Source organism: Bombina bombina, chromosome 1 (assembly GCF_027579735.1).
Source record: "Bombina bombina isolate aBomBom1 chromosome 1, aBomBom1.pri, whole genome shotgun sequence".
In the NCBI taxonomy this organism is placed as follows: Eukaryota; Metazoa; Chordata; class Amphibia; order Anura; family Bombinatoridae; genus Bombina; species Bombina bombina.
In genome coordinates, this window is record NC_069499.1 from 152,160,373 (window position 1) to 152,180,341 (window position 19,969).

Sequence of the window (19,969 nt, forward strand, 5' to 3'; positions counted from 1 at the left end):
TAATTTTTTTAAAATAGATCTAGGAGGGGGAGGGTAAGCAGGGGGGGCAGCTACACTACAGAAAAAAGTGTTTATTTAAAAAACAAAAAAAAACACATTTAAGTGCAAAGTGGGTACTGGCAGACAGCTGCCAGTACCCAAAATGGTGGGAAATAGTTAGTGGGGGGAGGGTTAGAGAGCTCTTTGGGGGGATCAATGAGGTTGGGGGCTAAGGAGAGATTATACACAGAAGAGAATATATTTTTTTTTAAAAAAATGAAAAAAAATTATAAAAAAAAGCCTTTCATTTTAGTACTGGCAGACTTTCTGACAGTACTTAAGATGGTGGGGACAATTGTGCGGTGGGGGAGGGATGAGAGCTGTTTGAGAGTGATCATGGGGTGGAATGTATCAGGTGGGAGGCTAATCTCTACACTAAAGCTACAATTAACCCTTCAAGCTCCCTACAAGCTACCTAATTAACCCCGTCACTGCTGGGCATAATACAAGTGTGGTGAGCAGCGGAATTTAGCGGCCTTCTAATTACCAAAAAGTAATGCCAGAGCCATAAATATCTGCTATTTCTGAACAAAGGGGATCCCAAAGAAGCATTTACACACATTTGTGCTATAATTGTACAAGTTGTTTGTAAATAATTTCAGTTATAAACCTAACGTTTGTGAAAAAGTTTGTGAAAAAGTGAACAATTTTTTTTATTTGATCGCATTTGGCGGTGAAATGGAGGCTTGAAATATACCAAAATGGGCCTAAATCAATACCTTGGGTTGTCTTTTAAAAAAAAATATATGCATGTCAAGGGATATTCAGGGATACCTGACAGATATGTGTTCCAATGTAACTATCTTTAATTTTGAAAAAAAGTGGTTGTGAAATAGCAAAGTGCTACTTGTATTTATTGCCCTATAACTTGCAAAAAAAGCAAAGAACATGTAGACATTGGGTATTTCTAAACTCAGGACAAAATTTAGAAACTATTTAGCATGAGTGTTTTTGGTGGTTGTAGATGTGTAACAGATTTTGGGAGTCAAAGTTAGAAAAAGTGTGTTTTTTTCCATTTTTTCATCATATTTTATAAAAAAATTATAGTAAATTATAAGATATGATGAAAATAATGTTATCTTTAGAAATAAATATATTTATATATAATATGTGTGGGTACAGCAAATGAGTAAGAGGAAATAAAAAACACTAAGCTTACAAAAAATAATAAATGAAATGATCAAAAATAAAACAATTACACCTAATCTAATAGCCCTATAAAAATAAAAAGCCCCCCTAAAATAAAAACACCCCCTAGCTTACAATAAACTACCAATATCCCTTAAAATGGCATTTTATATGGCATTGCCCCAATTTAAACAGCTCTTTTAAAAAAAATTAAAAAAAATACAAAGTCCCCCCAACAGTAAAACCCACCACCCAACCAACCCCCCCCAAATAAAAAAAACCTAACTCTAAAAAAACCCTAAGCTACACATTACCCCTAAAGGGCAATTTGCATGGGCATTACCCTTAAAATGTCATTCAGCTATTTTTCATTGCCCTAAAAAGGGCATTTAGCTCTTTTTCAAAAGATCAAACCCTAATCTGAAAGAAAAACACCCCAAAAAATAAAAAAATACCTAACACTAACCCCAGAATATCTACTCATGGTTGCTGAAGTCTGGACATCCATCTCCATCCAGGCGTTAATAGTTTAATCTAGTGTTTTGCGATGTGGGGGGGGCGACGGTTTAGGGGTTAATATGTTTATTTAGTGGCAGAGATGTGGGAGGTCGGAGGTTTAAGGGTCAATAGGTTTATTTAGTGGCAGAGATGTGGGAGGCTGGAGGTTTAGGGGTTAATAGGTTTATTTAGTTGCAGAGATGTGGGAGGCCGGAGGTTTAGGGGTTAATAACTTTATTATAGTATCAGCGATGTCGGGAGCGGCGGAATAGGGTTTAATAGCTTTATTATAGTGGCGGTGATGTTGGGAGTGGTGTAATAGGGGTTAATAACTTTTAGCGATGTTGGGAGCGGCAGATTAGGGGTTAATAACTTTATTTAGGTGGCGGCAATGTCGGGGGCAGTGGATTAGGGGTGTTTAAACTTAAAGGGGTTTATGTTAGAGTGTTAGGTTTAAACGTAACTTTATTTCCCCATTGCCATCAATGGGGTTGTGTTACGGAGATTTTTCATTCTGCCCATTGATGTCTATGGGGGAAAGCGTGCACAAGCACGTCAAAGCAGCCCTTGGATTTTTTGCAGTATGGAGCTTAACGCCAGCCTATCGCACGCACAAGGAGGCACAAGAAGTGTTTTCAGTAACTCGTAATGGCAGCACTATGGGGGGTGAAATAACGCAACTTCTTTGGCATTAGTTTCACACCCTGATCAGCTCAAAACTCATAATCTAGGTGTTTATTAGATATATTGCGTTGTGGGGGATGGCGGTTTAGGGGTTAATCACTTTTATTATTAGTTGCTATGTGGGGGATGGCGGATTAGGGGTTTTGACGTGTCGGATTTATTTTTGGAAGGCAGGTTAGACTTTTATGGGCGATTTAATTTTTATTTTTTTATTTTTTACACCGGCAGATCATAAACTGATGTAAGTCATTGGCTACTCCAGAAATTTTTAATTACGCACATTTCTGAACATCGCCAGTTTATCCCATTTACGGCAGTATAGGATCTGCCGCCGCTATAAATGTAATTAACCTCTGCCGCCGCTGTAAATGTGATTAACCCAATGTGCAAGGTGAATTTACGGGCAGCCTTGTGTTTCAGCAGTTGCGCTGAAGCCTACGCCATATATGTAATCTCGGCCATCATTTTTTTTGCATGTAACAGAAAGAGCGCTCATATTACAAGTTGACAGAATAAGCGTTCATGAGAGCTCAATCACAATTTACATTCATCAGGTTAGCATAACTGAAAAACTTGCATAGAGAGTAGTGCGTTAAAAAGTTGCAGTAGACACAACATAAATACATTGAAAATTTAAGTTCCACCCATATAAACTTTATCTGATAAAAATTATTCAAATACATATTTAAAAAGTTATAAAGGTTAAAAGGTATATATTATATGACAAGGTGTTTGACTGCAAAGTGCTAAAATGTATATATGCATACATATACAGGTGAAACTCGAAAAATTAGAATATCGTGCAAAAGTTAATTTATTTCACTAATGCAACTTAAAAGGTGAAACTAATAGAGATAGGCTCAGTACATGCAAAGCAATATAGTTCAAGCCGTGATTTATCATAATTGTGATGATTATGGCTTACAGCTCATGAAAACTCCAAATCCACAATCTCAGAAAATTCGAATATTGTGAAAAGGTGCAATATTCTAGGCTCAAAGGGTGCAATCCGATATACGGCACATCTAGCTATCACATATATACGGCGCCGGCAGTTGCTAAAGTGCCATAAGTCGGACAAACTAGCGATGTCCAGAAATAAGCGTAAGTACAAATTTCTGGAGTCGCCAGTGACTTACGGCACTTTAGAAACTGCTGCCGCATAAAGAAACTGACTAAAGTATAAAATCTCTTGTTACTGTCTAACACGCCTCCCAAAAATAGCCCAACACGTATACCCCTCTATCCGCAATTCCCCCTCTCACTCCTAACAATAAATGTATTAACCCCTAAACCATCGCTCCCGAACCCCGCTGCCAGCTACATTAAATGTCTTACCCCCTAATCTGATCCCCCTACACCGCCGCCAGCTACATTAAATGTCTTACCCCCCTAATCTGATCCCCCTACACTGCCGCAAGCTACATTAAATGTCTTACCCCCTAATGTGTTCCCCCTACACTGCCGCCACCTATATTAAAATTATTACCTCCTAATGTGAGCCCCCTACCCCGCCACCACCTACATTAACTATATTAACCCCTAATATGATCCCGCTACACCGCCGCCACCTATAATAACTCTATTAACCCCTAATATGAGCCCCCTACCCCGCCGCCACCTATTTTAACCATATTAACATATTACCCAGCCGCCACCTATATTATATGTACTACCCCCTAATCTGACCCCCTTACACCGCCGCCACCTATAATAACTACATTAACCCTTAATCTGACCCACTTACACCGCCGCCACCTATATTAAATTTATTACCCCTAATCTAATCCCCCTACACTGCCGCCACCTATATTAAAATTATTAACCCCTAATCTAATCCCTCTACACCGCCGCCACCTATATTAAATATATTAACCACTAAACCTAAGTCTAACCCTAACACCCCCTAACTTAATATTATTAAAATAAATAATATTAATAATATTGACTAAATTATTCCTATTTAAATCTAAATACTTACCTTAATAGAATAGCCAATAGAATTACAGTAGCTCTTATTCTATTGGTTATTCAAATCAGCCAATAGAATTAAAGTAGCTCTCATCCGATTGGCTGATTTGAATTTGAAGGCTCAAATCAGCCAATAGGAATTCAAGGGATGCCATTTTTAATTGCGTAACTTGAATTCCTATTCAGTGTATGGCGGAGATCGTATGAAGAGGATCCTCCACGCTCCATGGCTCCGGTCTTCAGTTCCAGCATCGCCAATCTTCAGTTCCAGCATCGTTGGTCTTCAATTCCAGAGAGGACGGTCATCGGTCTTCAACTCCTCCGCTCCGCGCCGGTTGGTTCCTGGAAGAAGAAGAGGTTGCTGCCTGGAAGAAGACTTTCCCGCCTGGAACAGGACCTTCTCCGCCTGTCTTCAGGACAGGTAAGGTCCACTTGGGGTTTTTTTTTAAGGGGGGATCGGGTGGGTTTTAGAGTAGGGGTGTGTGGGTGGTGGGTTGTAATGGGGGGGTTGTTCTTTTTTACAGGTAAAAGAGCTGATTACTTTGGGGCAATGCCCCGCAAAAGGCCCTTTTAAGGGCTGGTAATAGAGCTGATTACTTTTTTAATTTAGTTTAGGGTAGGGAAATTTTTTTATTTTGGGGGGCTTTGTTATTTTATTAGGGGGCTTAGATTAGGTGTAATTAGCTTAAAATTCTTGTAATCTTTTTTTATTTTTTGTAATTTAGTGTTTGGATTTTTTTGTAATATAGATTAGTGTATTTAACTGTATTTTAGTTGAGATAATTGTAGTTTATTTAATTCATTTATTGATAGGGTAGTATTAGGTGTAATGGTAACTTAGGTTAGGATTTATTTTACAGGTGATTTGGTAATTATTTTATCTAGGTAGCTATTAAATAGTTATTAACTATTTAATAGCTATTGTACCTGTAAAATAAACATAAACCCTAAAATAGCTACAATGTAATTATTAATTATATTGTAGCTATCTTAGGGTTTATTTTATAGGTATGTATTTAGATTTAAATAGGAATAATTTAGTTAATATTATTAATATTATTTAGATTTATTTTAATAATAATTAAGTTTGGGGGTGTTAGGGTTAGACTTAGGTTCAGTGGTTAATATATTTAATATAGGTGGCGGCGGTGTAGGGGGATTAGATTAGGGGTTAATAATTTTAATATAGGTGGTGGCGGTGTAGGGGGATTAGATTAGGGGTTAATAAATTTAATATAGGTGGCGGCGGTGTAAGGGGGTCAGATTATTGGGTAGTACATATAATATTGGTGGCGGCGGGGTAGGGGGCTCACATTAGGGGTTAATATAGTTAAAATATGTGGCGGCGGGGTAGGGGGCTCAGATTAGGGGTTAATAGAGTTATTATAGGTGGCAGAGGTGTAGGGGGATCATATTAGGGGTTAATATAGTTAATGTAGGTGGCGGCGGGGTAGGGGGCTCACATTAGGGGGTAATAATTTTAAAATAGGTGGCAGGGGGATCACATTAGGGGGTAAGACATTTAATGTAGCTGGCGGGGGTGTAGGGGGGTCAGATTAGGGGGTAAGACATTTAATGTAGCTGGCAGCGGTGTAGGGGGGTCAGATTAGGGGGTGAGACATTTAATGTAGCTGGCGGCGGGGTCCGGGAGTGGCAGTTTAGGGGTTAAACACTTTATTAGGATTGCGGTGTTATTAGGTGTTAGGTTTTAGGATTAGGTGTTAGGTTTTATTTTGCAGCCAGTTTAGGGAGTTACGGGGCTCCACTACTCAGCGTAAGGCTTACTACGCCTGCAATTTGTGGCGAGGTAAAAATGGAGTAAGATTTCTCCATTTTTGCCACGTAAGTCCTTATGCCTTATATTGGATACCAAACTGCGCGGGTTTGGTATATCACTCTATGGGCCAAAAAACTACGGCCGAAGGGTGAAATATACGAGCGTAACTTCTATGTTACGCCGTATATGTGATACCAAACCAGAAAATTTGGACTTGCCGGCTTTTGCGGGCGACACTGCATATTGGATCGGGTCCAAAGTGTCCTACTTTAATCAGCTAATTAAGCCATAACACCTGCAAAGGGTTCCTGAGCCTTTAAATGGTTTCTCAGTCTGGTTCAGTAGGAATCACAATGATTGGAAAGACTGCTGACCTGACAGTTGTGCAGAAAACCATCATTGACACCCTCCATAAGGAGGTAAAGCCTCAAAAGGTAATTGCAAAAGAAGTTGAATGTGCTGTATCAAAGCACATTAATAGAAAGTTATGTTGAAGGGATAAGTGTGGAAGAAAAAGGTGCACAAGCAGCAGGGATGACCGCAGCCTGGAGAGGATTGTCAGGAAAAGGCCATTCAAAAGTGTTGGGGACTTTCACAAGAGCCACCACACACAGACGGATCCTGGACATGGGCTTAAAATGTCGTATTCCTCTTGTCAAGCCACTCCTGAACAACAAACAACGTCAGAAGCGTCTTACCTGGGCTAAAGAAAAATAGACCTGGTCTGTTGCTCAGTGGTCCAAAGTCCTCTTTTCTGATGAGAGCAAATTTTGCATCTCATTTGGAAACCAAGGACCCAGAGTATGGAGGAATAATGGAGAGGCACACACTGCAAGATGCTTGAAGTCCAGTGTGAAGTTTCCACAGGCTGTGTTGATTTGGGGAGCCATGTCATCTGCTGGCATTGGTCCACTGTGCTTCATTAAGTCCAGGGTCAACGCAGCCGTCTACCAGGAGATTTTGGAGCACTTCATGATTCCTTCCACAGACAGCTCTATGGGTATGCTGACTTCATTTTCCAGCAGGACTTGACACCTGCCCACACTGCCAAAAGCACCAAAACCTGGTTCAATGACCGTGGGATTACTGTGCTTGATTGGACAGCATACTCGCCTGACCTCAACCCCATAGAGAATCTATGGGGCATTGCCAAGAGAAAGATGAGAGACATGAGACCGAACAATGCAGAAGAGCTGAAGTCCGCTATTGAAGCATCCTGGTCTTCCATAACACCTCAGCAGTGCCACAGGCTGATAGCTTCCATGCCACACCACATTGAGGCAGTAATTGCTGCAATAGGGGCCCAAACTAAGTATTGAGTACATACAGTATGCATGCTTATACTATTCCGATATTGTTCTACAGGTATGTACAATCCTTGTTTTATTGATTGCATGTAATATTTTAATTTTCTCAGATTGTGGATTTGGGGTTTTCATGAGTTGTAAGCCATAATCATCACAATTATGACAAATCACAGCTTGAACTATCATGCTTTGCATGTAATGAGTCTATCTCATATATTAGTTTCACCTTTTAAGTTGCATTAGTGAAATAAATTAACTTTTGCACAATATTCTAATTTTTCGAGTTTCACCTGTACATGTATAGATTTGTGAATGTATGTATGTATGTATGTATGTATGTATGTATGTATATATATATATATATATATATACATATATATATATATATACATATACACAAACAGTGTTGTCAGCAACTAACAATATTACCAATAATAGGTTAGAAACAATAGCCTGTTAAAGTATTGACAGGCCATTGGTGCAGGAGGAAAAGATTCAATAATTATTCAACTAGAAGAAGATTATAAAGCAATTCCTATCCAGCACTGACTAGTACCATAAAATTTAGAGGATATAATACCTAGGTCTAAGAGGCCTCAATATACCAAAGAAGAAAATTTCCAAACTATAATAACAGTAATTTCACAAGTAACACAGGAGGAGCATATAGGAGGCATTTATTGGAGCAACCACAAGGCATGACATAGCATAATTATTGATCTTGATAAAGCCAGGGTTGCTGGCGAAACATGTTGATATCTGTGTGAACACCAAGAAAGAAAAAGCCTGTTTTTTTCCTGCGTACAGAAGTACTTAAGTGCAGGAGATTGAGGAACTACAAACACAAAAGCTAACTTGCGCAAGTTACAGAAACAAAAGGATTGTCTACAGTTTGGTGCTGTAATCAGAGCACTTCTACAAAGACCAGTGACAAGGTAACACAAAGAAAATTACCTACCGGAACCCCTTGTCTGAGAGTCAAACTGAGGACACATAGGAACCGCTGGGAAGCCGTGAGTAGTAACAGCTCACAAGAGAGGGTAAGAAAATCACCCCTAAACACTGTTTGGAACATTCCTTTTCTACAAATTAAGCTCACTGAGGATACAAAGAGGTAACTGTGAAACCGTAATATATCACAACATAAATATAAGGATAAAGAACACAGCCCTCAGTAATTTATCTCCAATTACTTACAAATGCTTTGATGAACTTTTTAGATACACAAAATTACAACCAATATAAGTAAACAGCCATTGTGGGGACACCATTTATAATCTTGCATTTAAATTGTTTTAACTAATTGTTAGTTTTTGCTACATATTTGTAATTTTAAAGTTGATGAAATATAGATATAAAATATCAAATAGAGACAAATATTATTAATTGTGTTGAAATAAAAGAATACATTCTATCTAAAATCTTTGAACAAAGGATACAAAAGAGCAGATAAATCCTTTTATTTGTGTATGAAACAAATGTATATCTGAATTTTAGAAATTTTATGAATTGATCGATATAGTGTTGCAACACTTAGGGATTGTGATTTATTTTATCTTGGTATTATCATGTTTTTATTTTGAAAATAAATTGTAGAAGAATTTTTCACTTATTCTGTCCAAGGTCCAGTTTTTTCTACATATTTAGCTAACGACCTCCATACACACCTTTATCCCTTTTGCAGATTAAGCGCCTAATCTCCATAACTTTTTCACTTTATAGCATAATTATAGCCATACCCTATCATAGTGCACTATGAATCCCCAAACATAAATAATTAATTAGATAAACATAAATAATTGGAGCTCTCAAATCCAAAAATTGTGAAAAGAAAAAGAATATCAACAGTTCCTGTTTAAAGTCACAGAATTATTTTCCGGTTTTCCAGCACTACAATAAGAAAGTTCATTTCCAAAAGTGAAGTTATCCTTGTATAGGATGAATATAATGGATAGTTGTAGTAATATCAGCCTGCTACTACCCTTACTTAAGCAACTGCACTGTCTCCTTTGCACAGGTAGTTATATTTGTAGCTTTGATGGCAATCCCACAATTTGCACATTTCTTAAGCAACCGCCGTAGTAAATACTTGCGATTCTAGAAGGAGTTCCACAATTCAAATCAATTAAAAAGAGAAGCAGAAATCTTAATAAAAACCAAAAAAGTAGGGAACCTCTCTGAAACAGATCTTTCAGACTATCAGATTCAATTGTTGGGCAAGGGATTATCCTTTGCACCCACAAACAAATGTGGTCAAGGATTTAAATCTTTTTGCTAGAAAATTAATATTAAAGAAAAGCTTTGAAAATAAACCATATGATAAAACACTTGACATAAGAGATCGTCAAATTTTAACTAGTCTGGAAGAGTTGTCTTCAGAGGAGTATTCTCAAGAAGAACAAACTGTGTCACATATAGGATTTAGTACCCTTAAAAATAAATCAGCTCATATGCCTTCACTAATAACGGTACCAAGTGTGTACAATTTTGTAAAATTGGTAGAAAAAGATATATTAGAAATGGACAACAACTTAAGAACTGTCAAAAATTTAACTAATAAACAATTGTTAGCTTTAAAAGATTTACAAGCTAATAAAAACATTACCATTAAGCCTTCAGATAAAGGCGGTAATGTTGTTATATTAAATACAACAGACTATTTACAGGAATGTACAACACAATTACATGACAAAATACACTACAAAGGCTTAAAAAGTGACCCTACAGAATTATACTCTCAACAATTAGATAATATTCTAATGGAAGCACTGAAACAGGGTATAATAAATAAACGGGAATTTGACTATCTAAAAGTTAAGTTCCCAATTATTCCTACTTTTTATACAATACCAAAATTGCATAAGGGCAAAATTCCTCCACCTGGCAGGCCTATAATATCTGGAATATCTGGAATCTTACTGAAAAAAATTCCGAATATGTTGATTACAATCTTAGACCCTTTCTTGAAACTCTACCCTCTTTTGTAAAAGATTCATCAGATGTTTTAAAAAAACTGGAAGGCCTCACAATTCTTGAAGATACTTTACTAGTAGCAATTGATGTAGAAGGATTATATTCTTCAATTCCACATGATTGAGGAGTTGAAATATGTAGAATTTTTCTTGAACAGAGAGGTAAGAAATATAATGAACATACACATTTTGTTGTTTCCCTTCTGAATTTCTTACTGAGACATAATTATTTTACGTTTAATCAGAAAATGTATGAACAAACCCTAGGCACAGTCATGGACACCTACTTATGCGTGTCTGTACCTAGGATCCTGGGAAAAAGAAGTAATTTGGGATGGCATTTATAAGGATCATATAGGATTATGGATACGTTTTATAGATGGCATATTACTGCTTTGGGAAGGCTCAGAAGAAAAGTTAGAGGACTTTATAAAGTCTCTAAATATTAATGATTATAATCTAAAATTTACTTTTTCTTATAGTAAAATTGAGATTAGTTTTTTGGATTTAATAATAAAGAATGAAAATCAGTCTATTATTACTGCCACTCATAGAAAAGAAACAGCAGGGAATACATTGCTACGTGCTTATAGTCACCATCCTGCTCACTTATCCTATACTATAAAAGGCCAAGTGTGTTTGTCCGAAGCTGTCATGTGCAGTAGAGACAGTACGAGGACAAACACACCTGGCCTTACAGTCCCTAAGTCTCTGCAGTGCGAGCAGAATTGGGCGTGGCCGAGCGTGGGTGTGGGTGTGGCCGAGCATGAAGGGGGCGGGCCCAGGCGGGCCCGTGAAAGGCCATGCAGACTGAGAGCTCATAACAGCTCAAAAGAGGGGAGAGAGGGGGTAGGGAAAAGATAAGAAAGGTGAGAGAGATCAAGGGGAGAGAGAGATCAAGAGGGGAGATAAAGAGAGCACAAGAGAGGGAGAGAGAAAGCAAAAGAGAGGGGGAGGGAGAGCAAAATAAAGGGGAGAGAGAGATCAAAAGAGAGGGGGGGGGAGAGAGAGGGGGGGAGAGAGAGGGGGGTAGAGAGAGAAGGGTGAGAGAGAGTGAGGGGGGAGGAGAGAGAGAGGGGAGGAGAGAGAGAGAGGGGAGAGAGAGAGAGAGGGGAGAGAGGGGGGAGGGAGAGAAAGAGGGGGGATGGAGAGAAAGAGGGGGGAGGGAGGGAGAGAGAGAGGGGGGAGGGAGAGAGAGAGGGGAGGGAGAGAGAGGGGGAAGGAGGGAGAGAGGGGGAAGGAGGGAGAGAGAGAGGGGAGAGAGAGAGAGGGGAGAGAGGGGGGAGGGAGAGAGAGAGGGGGGAGGGAGAGAGAGAGGGAAGGGAGAGAGAGAGGGGGAAGGAGGGAGAGAGGGAGGGGAGAGAGAGGGGGGAAGAGGGAGACAGGGGGGAGAGAGAGAGAGAGAGAGGGGGGGGGGAGAGAGGGGGAGAGAGAGAGAGAGGGGGGAGAGAGAGGGGTGGAGAGAGATAGAGGGGGAGAGAGAGAGGGGGAGAGAGAGAGAGAGAGAGAGAGAGAGAGAGAGAGAGGGGGGGAGAGAGAGAGAGAGAGAGAGAGAGAGAGAGAGGGGGGGGGAGAGAGAGGGGAGAGAGAGAGGGGGGGAGAGAGAGAGATAGAGAGAGAGAGGGGGGAGAGAGAGAGAGAGATAGAGAGAGAGAGAGAGAGAGAGAGAGAGAGAGGGGGGGAGAGAGAGGGAGAGAGAGAGAGAGAGAGGGGGGAGAGAGAGAGGGGAGAGAGAGAGAGAGGGGGAGAGAGAGAGAGATAGGGGAGAGAGAGAGAGAGAGGGGGGGAGAGAGAGGGGGGTGAGAGAAGGGAGAGAGAGGAGAGAGAGGGGGGAGAGAGGGGAGAGAGAGGAGAGAGAGGGGAGAGAGAGAGAGAGAGAGAGAGGGGGGAGAGAGAGGGGAGAGAGAGGGGAGAGAGAGATAGAGGGGAGAGAGATAGAGATAGAGGGGAGAGAGAGAGAGAGGGGAGAGAGAGATAGTGGGGAGAGAGGGAGAGAGAGAGATAGATGGGAGAGAGAGAGGGGGGAGAGAGAGGAGAGAGAGGGGAGAGAGAGAGCGCAAAAGAGAGGGCGGAGAGAGAACGCAAAAGAGAGGGGGGAGAGATAGAGCACAAAAGAGAGGGGAAGAGAGAGAGCGCAAAAGAGGGGGGGGAGAGAGAGCGCAAAAGAGGGGGGAGAGAGAGTGCAAAAGAGAGGGGGGAGAGAAAGCTCAAAAGAGAGGGGGAAAGAAAGCGCAAAAGAGAGGGGGAGAGAGAGAGAGAGCAAAAGAGAGGGGGGAGAGAGAGAGCGCAAAAGAGGGGGGGAGAGAGAGAGCGCAAAAGAGGGGGGAGAGAGAGAGCGCAAAAGAGAGGGGGGAGAGAGAGCAAAAGAGAGGGGGAGGGAGAGAGCGCAAGGGGTGGGACCGCTGTACCCTGCAAAAAATGGCCCGTGTGAACGAGCTTTAGGACTACTTGTATAATATTCCACATGGTCAATATCTGAGACACAGACGTAATTGTACGAATATTGATACCTTCAAATTGGAGGTGAGGGATTTAAAACAAAGATTTAAGGAACAAGGGTATTCACAAGATTGCCTAAAAAGGGCTTATAGTAAAACAAGGTACTTGGACAGACAGGACATTCTATATAAACCGAAAAGTAATGCAAAAGATAATGTAGTAAGGTTTATAAGTACATATAATGATTCCTGGGCAAAAATAAGATCTATTTTTGTTAGACATTGGCATGTTTTAACCCTTGACTCCTCAATACTATAGCAAAATGTGTTGGTACAGTACCACAAATGACAGCCAGAAAAGCACCAAATCTCAAAGACAAATTAGTTAAAAGTCATTTTGTTCTACATAGAGGTAGCAATTGGTTATCAATATAAAAAACAGATGGTAACTTCCACTGTACAAAATGTTCAGTTTGTAGAAATATGGTAACAGGAAATAAATTCATTGATAAGTATGGTCAACAATGGCACACTCAGGGACATATAAATTGTCTTAGTGAAGGAGCAGTTTATTTAGTCTACTGTAGTTGTCCTTGTTATTACGTAGGGAAAACCTACAGAGGGCTAAAGGAAAGAATGAAAGAACACCCCAAACGAGATATTAAAAACAGAGCAATAGACACTAGTAGTATAGCAAGACATTTTTTTCTTAAACACAATAGCAACAAACATGAACTGAAATTTAGGGGCCTTCAGAAAATTGATCTTCAAGGGAGAGGAGGCAATCTAGATACAATATTATTACAAAATAAATGCAAATGGATTTTTAATCTAAAAACGCTTACACCATTAGGAATGAATGAAGAAATAAATTATGCATGTTTTTTGGGTGATTGAAAAACTTTAAAGTATCTTCCAAAATCTTTCCTGAACAAAACTAAACACAGTTCTAATTATGTGGATGGGGAGTAAAACATATCAAAGTCCTAACTCTAAGTTAATAAAAATTTTTTTAATTATTTTCTATAGGTATCCTACAGATATAAACAATAATAAAAGTAACAGTGAAAAATTAGACAAGTATAAAAATTAAATGTCAACATAGTTCATAGTAACGATTTATTAAAAAACTGTCTTTCTATTATGAAGAAATGTAATCGATATATATTTTATATGATCTTTATGATCACAATAGTAATTCTTAGGTTTTCTAAGAGTGAGTGTATTAGAGTTGGTGAGAAGAAATTCACAAAGTAACAGGGTGGAGCAAATGAATAATAAATGTAACAAATTTAGCAAAATTGCTTAATTTCTAATTGTTGCATATACTATAATATAGTATCTTTTATTAAGTAACAAGTGTTCTTTATTGTTGTAAATTGTTACCATTTTGCCCCAAATATTCCTTTAAACACTTTAAAGGTTTCAGAATGGGAGGAGTTTTACTCCGTGTCCTTGTCTTTAAAAGAGATTACAGGTATTCACAGTCATGTGACTTTTACTGGAGCCGGAAGAAGCCCCAGAGCCTAAGGGGTGAAACGCGTAGCTAGCAAATGGCGTTTGTTGGAGGATTACAGGCAGTTGCTATTAGCAAAGGATATTGTTGTGATTGTCAGGTGGCGTATCTATTGGAACCCCATTGCATCATCGGTCGGAGGAGACGAACACCCTGAAGGGCTTACCCAGGAGGTGTTGATCCGCGAATTGGGTGACTCCTTCTAGAATCGCAAGTATTTACCGCTATGTCGGTTGCTTAAGAAATGTGCAAATTGTGGGATTGCCATCAAAGCTACAGCTATAACTGCCTGTGCACAGGAGACAGTGTAGTTGCTTAAGTAAGGGTAGTAGCAGACTGATATCACTCCAACTATCCGTTATATTCCTATACAAGGATAACTTCACTTTTGGAAATGAACTTTCTTATTGTAGTGCTGGAAAACCGGAAAATAATTCTGTGACTTTAAACAGGAACTGTTGATATTCTTTTTCTTTTCACAATTTTTGTATTTGAGAGCTCCAATTATTTATGTTTATCTAATTAATTATTTATGTTTGGGGATTCATAGTGCACTATGATAGGGAGTGGCTATATTTTATGGCTATAATTATGCTATTTCATGCCTTGTGGTTGCTCCAATAAATGCCTCCTATATGCTCCTCCTGTGTTACTTGTGAAATTACTGTTATTATAGTTTGGAAATTTTCTTCTTTGGTATATTGAGGCCTCTTAGACGTAGGTATTATATCGTCTAAATTTTATGGTACTAGTCAGTGCTGGATAGGAATTGCTTTATAATCTTCTTCTAGTTGAATATATATATATATATATATATATATATATATATATATATATATATATATATATATATTATGGGTAATGTAAGAAATTGGGTAATCCCCTTTACTTTACCCTTACCCCTAGGCCAGGTGAGAAACGTGGCAGCGGTGTTGGGATCCTGCTCTCCCCCTCCTGCACTTACCTACCTCCAATCCCATCTCTCTCCTTCTCCTCCTTTTGAAGTCCACTGTAATCGCCTGTTCTCCCCCCTCTACCTCAAATTGGCAGTAATCTATCACCTTCCTGGACCGACCTCCCAATTCCTTGACAACTTTACTGCCTGGCTTCCTCACTTTCTCTCTACAAATATACCAAACCTAATTCTTGGGGACTTCAACATTCCCATTGACAACTCGTCTGCCCCTGCTGCCTCTGAACTTCTTTCACTCACATCCTCCTTCGGTCTCTCACAATCCACCCTATTCCCTACTCACCGTGATGGACACTCCATTGACCTGGTATTTTCCTACCTCTGTTCTATATCTGACCTCACCTGTTGCCCTTTTTCCATTTCAGACCATCACCTGGTCATCTATAATATTAATGCAACAGCTAAACCCACTTCTCCATCCCACCCCAGCACCTGTATAAATAATATACATGCTTTGGATCTGCTCAATTTTCAAAAATCTTTCAAAAAATCATTCAAGATCTCCTCCCTCACACTTCCACTATAACCTGCCCTGATCTCGCTACAGCCCACTATAACAAAACTCTCTCCTCTGCATTAGACACACTTGCCCCTCCCCAACTGCGAAAAAAATCATGCCGTCAGTTACAGCCTTGGAAGTGTATGAACGAAGAATAAACGTATAGTGTATGAAATCAAGTTCTGAGTGAGTTTTCCTGCAGACATGGAGGAAAACTTACACTGAACCAGATTTCATACACTATAAGTTATTCTTCGTTCATACACTTCTGCCCTTCACTTAGCCAAGCAAACCTACTTCTCTTCTCTCATATCTACTCTTTTCTCAAACCATAAACGACTCTTCTCTACCTTTAACTCTCTCCTCTACCCACCTGCTCCACCCCTCCCCCCCCATCTGTCTTTAGTGCTCAAGACCTGGCAAACTACTTTTTAAACAAAATGCCTACTATTCAAAGCAACATCCCAACACCAACCTGCAATATTATAACAGGCCCAGTTACTCTCTCTGACACCCTCTGCATCTTCCATCCAGCCACTGAGAATTAAGTTTATTCCTTACTATCTTCCTCATGCCTCACTACCTGCCCGCTTGACCCTATCCCTTCCCATGTAATACCCTCCCGGTCTTCCACCTTCACTCCTGTTCTTACTTACATCTTTAACCTATCTCTCTCTACCGGCTCATTCCCATCTTCTTTCAAACACACAAAACTCACTCCCATACTCAAAAAACCCTCCCTTGACCCTAATTCTCCTGAAAGCTACCACCCCATATCACTGCTTCCACTAACATCAAAACTCCTTGAAAAACTTGTTTACAATTGCCTAACCCACTTCCTGTCCACCAACTCTTTGCTTGACCCCTGCAATCTGGATTCCGTCCCAAACATTCAACTGAGACTGCCCTTACCAAGGTTACTAACGATCTTCTCTCTGCTAAAAATATTGGCCACTAATCTATACTCATCTTACTTGACCTCTCAGCTGCCTTCAACACAGTTGACCACCCCATCCTCCTACAGATTCTTAGCTCTTTTGGCCTCTGTGACACTGGTCCTTCCTGGATTCACTCCTATCTTTCTCACAGGTCTTTTTTGTGTCATTTGCTGGTGACTCCTCCTCTCCAATGCCTCTGTCTGTTGGAGTACCTCAAGGATCTGTTCTGGGTCCTCTACTCTTCTCCATTTTTACTTCTTCGCTGGGTAAACTTATCAACAGTTATGGCTTCAAATATCACCTCTATGCTGATGACACCCAGATCTACCTCTCCACCCCTGCTCTCTCTCCCTCTGTCCTTTTACATGTCAGTGACTGCTTATCTGGTATTTCTTCCTGGATGGCCTCTCACCACCTAAAGATTAACATGTCCAAGACTGAGCACCTTCTTATCCCCCCTCAAGTTCTACGCCGACTTCTGACTTCTCTATCTCTGTTGATGGCAACACCATTTCCCCATCGCCCAAAGTTCTCTGCCTCAGAGTTACACTTGACTCAATCTATCCTTCATCCCCCATATCCAATTGCTTTCTACATCCTGCCGCAACCATCTACGCAATATTTCCAAGATTTGCCCTTTTCTGAGCGCTAACACCACAAAGCAAATAATCCAATCCCTTGTTATTTCCCACCTCTCCCCCCTTCAATTCATCCTAAATGCCTCTGCCAGACTGATCCACCTTTCCCGTTGCTCTCTATCTGCTGCGCCTCTCTGCAAGTCCCTTCATTGGCTCCCCATTCACAGCAAAATTAAATTCAAAATTTTCACCCTTACATACAAAGATCTCACCAGTGCAGCTCCCCTCTACCTATCCTCTCTAATAAACAAGTATACTCCAGCCCGCCCACTACGATCCAACAATCACCTGCTCCTTGCATCCGCGACTATCACCTCTTCTCATGCTTGACTGCAGGACTTCTGTCATGCAGCACCTACCCTCTGAAACACTCTCCCTCGTGCTGTCAGGTTTTGCCCTAATCTTTCTTTCTTTAAATGCTCCCTGAAGCCTTTTCTGTTCAGGGAAGACTACCACCCAACTCAATAATAAATTAATTTCACTTACCTAACATTTATCTCATCTAACTCTGCATTAACTTCTTTCTCAATCTTGCAGTCCTCACCTCCTGTTTCTCAACCTCCTACCCTTCTAGATTGTAAGTTCCCATGGGAATAGGGCCCTTGATTCCTCCTGTATGTGTTTTTAAATTTTGTCCTGTCTCTTATAAATTTTATATCATTGTTTTATTTAAATGAATTGTATCCATGGACAGCGCTGCGGAATATGTTGGCACTTCATAAATAAAGTATAATTATAAATAATAATAATAATCCTAGCATTTCCCCATGTAAACCTGACATTACCCAAACGGCTATGGTTAAAGCCCAATGTAACATAATCCATTTTCTCAGAGTACATCGAGTCACTGCATCAAACATATATACGATGCACTGTAATTCACACATCTTCACTATATTTCTTGCCTTCATCTTGGGGGGGGGATAAAGGGGCGGAAGTCCCCCTTGTAAACCTCATTCCCCAATGTTCACTTAAGGTGGATGCTAGAGGATCGACGGGACACCTTTCTTGAACCCCCCAAACAGAGGCAAAAAAATAGTAGTGGGGGGAATTGCATTACATCGGGCTTTACCCACAGCCACTTGGGTAATGCCAGGTTTACCCGGGTAATCCTAGGATTACCTGGATTTCTGACTTTACCCATAACATATATGTTTGTAAATATGTATTTATGTGTTTTACTGTATATTTTCTTTAGATATTTAACATTAAAATGTTCTTGACATACAGGAAAATGTTATTTTTATTGTAAATATATATTCCTAAATATCTCTGTATATACTTATACCAGTACATCTATTTCTATAAATATATAGGTATAGATATCTATTTTACATTTACATTATCCGATATATATATATATATATAAATATATATTTAATAATAAAAAATTACATTGTTTTCTATGTGAAGAACAAAGGAATGTAAAATATGGGTATATGATTAGTGTTTTGGTCTTTAGGTCTAACTTGGTGTCGGGTTAGAGAACATGAATAATTACTAATTTTACATTGAGATATTGAAATATTAAATATAAAATATAAAAAAATAATAATGATTAAAAATGATTATACATACTGTAAACAAATTCTAAATAATTATTAGAATATATATTTATATAAATATATACAGTATATTACAGTATGTGTAATAACTTTTAATAATTATTATTAATATTTTTTAATATTAAATATTTAATTATTCAGCAGTGCGCTTTAAGATTAATAATTCTTCACATGCACTAACCCGACTCCTCGTTAGACCTAAAGCACAAAACACAAATCACATATTTTACATTCCCTCAAATATATATATTTTTATTATTAAATATATATTTCTATACATACAGTATCTGTTAATGTCAATGTAAAATAGATATCTATACCTATATATCTATAGGAGTAGATATATATGTATAGGTAAATATATATATATATATATATATATATATATATAAATATATATTTAATAAAAATAACATGTTCCTATATTTGAAAACCATTGGAATATGATCTTCATATATATAATATTGTTGGGTTAGGGTGATAAGTGTTAGGTTTTTTCTTCTGTGCTCTCTATTGAAGTCTATAGAGAGAATAAATTAAAGGGATAGTAAACACGAAAAATGTTATTGTTTAAAAAGATAGATAATCCCTTTATTTACCATTCCCCAGTTTTGCATATCCGACACTGTTATAGAAATACACTTTTTACCTCTGTAATTACCTTGTACCTAAGCTTCTGCAGACTACCTCCTTATCTCAGATATTTTGACAGACTTGCATTTCAGCCAATTAGTGCTGACTCTTACATAACTCCACGTACACGAGCACAATTTTATCTATATGAAACACATGAACTAACACCCTCTAGCTGTGAAAAACTGTCAAATGCATTCAGTTAAGAGACGGCCTTCAAGGGCTTAGAAATTACATATGAGCCTACCTAGGTTTAGCATGCAACTAAGAATACTAAGAGAACAAAGCAAATTTGATGACTAAAGTAAATTAGAAAGTTGTTTAAAATGACATGTCCTATCTGAATCATGAAAGTTTAATTTGGACTTTACTATCCCTTTAATGTGGTTACTA